The following is a 6,123-nucleotide window of genomic DNA, read 5'->3' on the forward strand; positions in this document are numbered from 1 at the left end:
TCGTAAAATAAAATTAAATTTGATTTCATTTGATTTGATTTGATCTCTCTCTCTCTCTCTCTCTCTCTCTCTCTCTCTCTCTCTCTCTCTCTCTCTCTCTCTCTCTCTCTCTCTCTCTCTCTCTCTCTCTCTCTCTCTCTCATTTCCAGCCCAAATGCCAACCCACCATAAACAGACATGCGTACATTTCAGCAAGATTCTGATTGCAGGGGAAGGCACCTGGTTCGCTCCATGAGTAGTTGAAATAAACTGAATTGTTTCCCCTCCTATTTAGCACTCGAGCGCACACACCCTCAGTCACACGTACAGAGGGGCATTAACAATTCATCGAGTCAAACCAGAAGACCCTGCGGAAATATCTATTGGGTAATTAAGTGATTATATGCATATTCCAAAATGAAAATAATTGCTGAATATTCGATACTAATTTCTTTAAATTGCCGACTTTCAGTTGCAGACAAATGATTTTCTGTGTGCATCTGTACTATTCGCGCACGTTTCACGAAAGTGTCAAACAATGATTCTGAGAGTTTCTTTGCAATTTTGAACGTGCCACTACGATTTTGTAGATCCATCCGCACCGGTGAAACGGTTTACTTATCAAAACAAAAGTGTTTGCAAAACCAAAAGTGCTTGTACACTGCATAGGAAGGGTCATTGAAATCGCACAACTGCACGCACATTTCGAGCGGTCAAAACTTTCATACCACGCGACATGGATATTTGCAGACGAGTAACCAATAGAGGGCCTCCATCTTGGCTTTTGTAAGAATGCACATTTCTTCGTTGGCATTCACGAATTATTAGATACTTTTCCGAGTATATAGGCTTATATTTGCCAATCGAGTGTTTAGATAATTATAACCCCCAAAACACGGAGTTTGTTCCTTAAAAAGATGAAAGCCTAACCAAACATGTACACTTCCGCAATGTAGGTCTCGATGGGGCTGTACGACGGCAGTTTAAATGATCTCTCGATTTTCGTTCGAGCACTAGTGTGCTAGTGTTTATTTTTTTTCTTTATGAGAAATCTATTGTGAATGGTTTGTGCATGCAAAACAATCAATCATACACAACACACTGGCTGTTTTGGTTGCACCATATCTCAATAGATGTGATTTAAAAGGTTTGCTAGTGGATCCTTCCTCAAAAAAGAGTATTCACGGATTAATGCGTTCATTGTTCGCTGTTATTGTTGGTGTTGTTGTTGTAGGGTGGGGGGAGGAGGTGTGTTATCAGTGATGGCACTAGTTGTGGTGGTGATGGAGGTGGTTAGTAAAGCTAATGTAGCAGCAGCAGCAACATCCTAAAGCACTTGCAGTCGTCGAAATAGTTGTAGTAGCAGCAGTGGTAGTAGCGGCATATTCGCCCACTTTCATCTCATCCTACACGCCTCTTTTTCGATAACTGGACTGACAAGCCAAACTATCATGTTCATTGACGTGTCTAGCGTTGAGTTGTGAAATATCACCAATCAAAACGGTCTGTGTCGTGCAAACATTCAAAAAGAAAGGAAGCAGTCAAAACTGTGTGGTAGCGCACCGCCACAATATCTGGATCGGAATAAAATTGCCTTCGCGCGTTGGGAACTGCACAGCATCAACACAGCCAAGACAACAATCGCTTGCGGTACGGCGGCGCACGCTCGATATAGCCTTGAATATACGGGGTGATCTATATAGGAGAGGCAAATGTGTCTCTCCGTTGCAGAGGATATTTACAGTTTACACCATGTCTTTTTAGCAGTGCTGTTCTTGTGTGCAGACATGACAGATTTAAACGGTGCACAAAAGACTAGTAAATCATCATAGATACGTTCAGAAATTACCATGGAATATAACCACCCTTTCGACTGTGCCGCATACCAACATTCAACAGCGGGGCTGTTTCCTGCTGAGGCTGGGAATGTTTGAAAAATTCATTTCTTAACTTACACAAGGCGTCAACCTGCGAATTTATTCAGCCAAACAATATCCCTCTTTGTGCAGAAAGCAGCAAGGCAGTGGGTGTTTGGTATGTGTCCAAGTGCAGGGATGGCCGTATTCCGTGCAACAGCCTGGACAAGTCTGTCATGGTTTACACAGATGGTCTACAAGGCAAGGATGGTATCTTTCAACAACAACAAGGAATACATAAATATAAATAAAAATAAAAACAATCCTGTAAACATCACCATATTGACTCAAGCAGACACATGAATATGACATTGTCTATGTCGGTTTTTGGGTCATGGGTCTATTCAAATGCTTACTTTTGATCGTACTATTCACGTACAATATTTGATAAAATAAGTTTAATTAACTCCGTATTAATACAGACGTTCAAAAGCTTACAGAGGCACGGTTTTGAGCGAACGTTCTAAGGAGGGAGAAAGTTTAATCATTTTCTCTGGCATTGCTGCGGAATTCTTGTTGTAGCTTTATTAATTAAGGGTAGGCTCAATTGTCAGTGACCAATTTTTCACGGATTGTGAGTTCATATTCATGGATATCGTACCGTATTATAAAGATATTTTTATTGTGGATCTATGATGTCAGAGCTGAAAGTAGTTTGCTGTGTGGCGACAACAGCTTGGAACATAAAACGCGTAGAGTCAACCGAGTGTTAGTGATTTTAAAGCTGTTTTCGTTGCAGAAAAAGGGGGCAGCCTTCATTGAAGTTTTAAGAGCCGGAGTGTGAATGAAGAGCTGCACCCTCCCCCAGAGGGTCTATTTACACATTTCAATGCCACTAGAAGCTTAACACTTTTAATTAAAGCGATGTTGTACATAACGGCTTCGAACGTGAACACGAACGCTCACAACAGATCAAACGCCAGCCCGGGTGAAAGCGTTAACAAAGAACTTTGGTGCAAACTCAGGTGCACAACAGTGTGCGAGTTGTGCTCGCGGACTGACTGTCATAACCTTAGACCAGATGAAATTTATGTGTTGGTTAACTTATTTCGGGGTTGACGATTGTTCTTTTGTTTCTCTGATTGTTTGCTTTTTAGTTTAATTTATTTTCCACATTTTTTCCAGTAAATATCAGATTTCAACCTTACTCGACCGACACTACCGTGGTTTTCTCGACGACCAGGTTCGATTATTATTCTTTTATGATTGGGACATAAGAACTTAACGAGCCAGAGAAACAAGTTGAGGGGTGGAGCTTTTCTTTTTCTTCTCATATCGTTTAAAACCTGACAAAAATTGTTTGTTTGTTTGTTTATTTGGTGGGGGTGATGTTTTTTCTTTCTTTCTTTCTTTCTTTCTTTCTTTCTTTCTTTCTTTCTTTCTTTCTTTCTTTCTTTCTTTCTTTCTTTCTTTCTTTGATTGTTGTTTCTTCTACTTTATTTTCAAGTGAAATTCCGACCAAGGTGTGCAAGGTGACTTGGAATCTGCAGATGGTCGTGTTGGTAATTGTCATCGAGCGAAGCAGAGTTAATCTTATTTACCACTAAAGACATGGAACATGAAATGTTCGTAGATATCCTTTTTAGAGGTACCCTCTTGTTCGTTTGATCGATCAAGTACATCGTTACAAAACTGTCCATGATTTTACGTGGAATACGAGCATCCATGTACTTAACCAGAAATCAACAGTTTGAGTGCTGAATTAATTTCATATTTGACACCTCTGTTGATCCTCTCTCTCTGCAGGAAATAGCCAGGCATGTGAGTTTTGGTATGTGTTCAAGTAAGTGAAGGGATGGTTGTAAACGCCTGGACAGTTCTGAGAGCCTACATCGTCTACACGGGAACGTCTGTGTCTTTAAGACCGAATGGCTGACTGCATGTGTTCTGACTCCACCATTCGTTTTGATTGCAAGGTATCATGTCAGTTTCAAAATCAACAACCTAAAATTAATCAACTTGTTCGGCATCAAGTTGTGTTCTACGGTGCTAAACAAAGTGGTACGAGAAAACCATACTCTGCTACTTCTAATTTGGCCAGTTGCCTAAACTTCAGTAACTTCGTGAAAACGTGAAACCTCTTGCAACTGACTTTCATTGGAGAAGGAGACCCAGTTCATTCCCACACAAAATCGCAGATCAATGACCGTACCATTAAGTAGACAACACAGCATTTCCGAAAAAGCGTTTAATGTGAGCGTTTAAAAGGGTATTTCTCGTCAATTTATTTATTTTATTTATTTATTTTTTTATTTACGAGGATTTATATCGCGCACGTATCTCACCACACAAGGCGACTCAAGGCGCATGTCTACCTATTAATGCCGTGTGAGATGGAATTTTTTACACAATATATCACGCATTCACATCGGCCAGTAGATCAACAGCCTATAGGCGCTGCATCCACCTTTCACGGCCTAATATTCCAGGTCACATATAATATTACCGCACATAACACTGTATGACTATTTCAACAAATATATTAGTATCACACTGTGTAATTAATCCATCCAGAGACCGCTTCAAGAAAACCAGTTCAAAAACGGCGAGAGAGATGAACAGTGCCCATCTCGAGTCTGAAACCAGGTTAGGGTTAGGGTCAACCTGCCGATTGCGACTTGTGGCTGACAAAAGTCGATAGAAAATCGGTAAAAAGTCGGCCATGTGAGAAGAACTTAAGACGACGACTGTTGCCGGCTGGCTCTCGCCCCATCCGCACAGCTAAAGAATTGAATCTGTCATTTAATAAACTTGAATGGACTCTTTTCATCTGTAATGCATTTAACTTCATTAACAAGAAATTATCAGTGTTTTGTATTTATCAGCTGTACTTAAAAAAAAGCCGTTAGTACGAATCAGTTCAAGGAACACTGTCCCTTTAACATGTTTTCGAATCTTTTCCTGTGGGTGTCAGAGAGTAATGAATTTGAGTGATCGAAAGACAAGAAACACCTGAGCGGTTTGATAGGTTCTAGAGCAAAGGGATCGAAGTGTAGCTTCAGGTAGACTGTTCAAGTCACTCTATACAATGCTCAGAAGCACACAGCTTCACAATAAAGCGCTTCGTCACAACTTTGTCATAAAACACACTGATATTGCATACGGGGAAGGCGAGTGGGTACAGTGAAGGAGTCCGGGTTGGGGGAGGGGGGAAGGCGAGTGGGTACAGTGAAGGAGTCCGGGTTGGGGGAGGGGGGAAGGCGAGTGGGTAGAGTGAAGGAGTCCGGGTTGGGGGAGGGGAGGGGCGAGGGTTAGGGGCCCTGTGCTGAATCAGAGAAGGGGTTCGGTTGTTATGAGTCGGAAGAGGGTGTGTCGCGGGTGAAACTTGAAGCTAGCCAACGATTTCAATGTATTTTTCGAACTTGCTGAAATAGAACTGTGCAAATGTTGTTTCTGGACCAAAAATCAACTACAATCCAAGCATACCCTTTAAAACTTAAACGAACGTAGTAAAAAAAAAGATGTTCCTTAGTATTTAACTTTGAGTTTCTTTGTCTTTGTTTTTAACCCTTGTGTCCCAGGTTCGCCTTGGGTTAGTTTGGTTCATTTCCACCATTTCTATTGTTGATTAATCAATGGCAGCAGACATTTTGTGATCTCCTTCAGTTCAAAATCCCCCCTCATCCCCCCCCCCCCTTACTTTCCCCCACTATCTACCCCCCCCCCCCTCCCTCTCCCCCTCCTATCCTGCTGTCCGACAGACTGAGATCGACTGAGTGTAGTATTGCGCGCTGAGTGTGAAACTGACTACGGGGTGTGGCCACCCTTTATAACTGGCAGGAAACTGACAAGGTGGAATAGTGACTTTAGGTTTTAGTGTTCGATCCTTTCTACTGGCCTGAGGTTGATCAAACGATTATCACACTTTGGAAACTACTTGTACTTTTGGTTATTTTGGAGGTATATTATTTCTCAGATTATTTGATTGGAGCTTCGATCCAAAAAGGTGAGCACACGTTTCCGTGATTTGGTCTTGCAATCTTTTATCTTTCACCAAACTTCTGTTGCTTATATATAAACGTGGGATTAAGTTCTTTTTTATGAAGTTATTATATAATAATAATAATAATTCTCTTTATTTATATAGCGCCTTATCCGAAGTTTAAAGCGCTTTTATGCCGTGTGAGATGGCATTTTTTACACAATATATCACGCATTCACATCGACCAGCAAACCTCAAGCCTGTTAGGCGAATGTTCACCTTTCGCGGCCTTTATTCCAAGTCACA

The 6,123-nt window shown here is 41.2% G+C and overlaps 1 protein-coding gene across 1 annotated transcript in view; it reads left to right on the forward strand.

The window, feature by feature from the left end:
• The first annotated feature begins 5,641 nt into the window (after nt 1-5,641).
• The window catches only part of LOC138964144 (cadherin-23-like), a 42,354-nt gene continuing 41,872 nt past the window's right edge, over nt 5,642-6,123 (forward strand). The window contains exon 1 of the mRNA XM_070336033.1: nt 5,642-5,841. The gene's annotated coding sequence lies outside the window, so the exon portion shown is untranslated. The remainder of the gene's footprint in view (nt 5,842-6,123) is intronic.

Source organism: Littorina saxatilis, linkage group LG4 (assembly GCF_037325665.1).
Source record: "Littorina saxatilis isolate snail1 linkage group LG4, US_GU_Lsax_2.0, whole genome shotgun sequence".
Lineage (NCBI taxonomy): Eukaryota > Metazoa > Mollusca > Gastropoda > Littorinimorpha > Littorinidae > Littorina > Littorina saxatilis.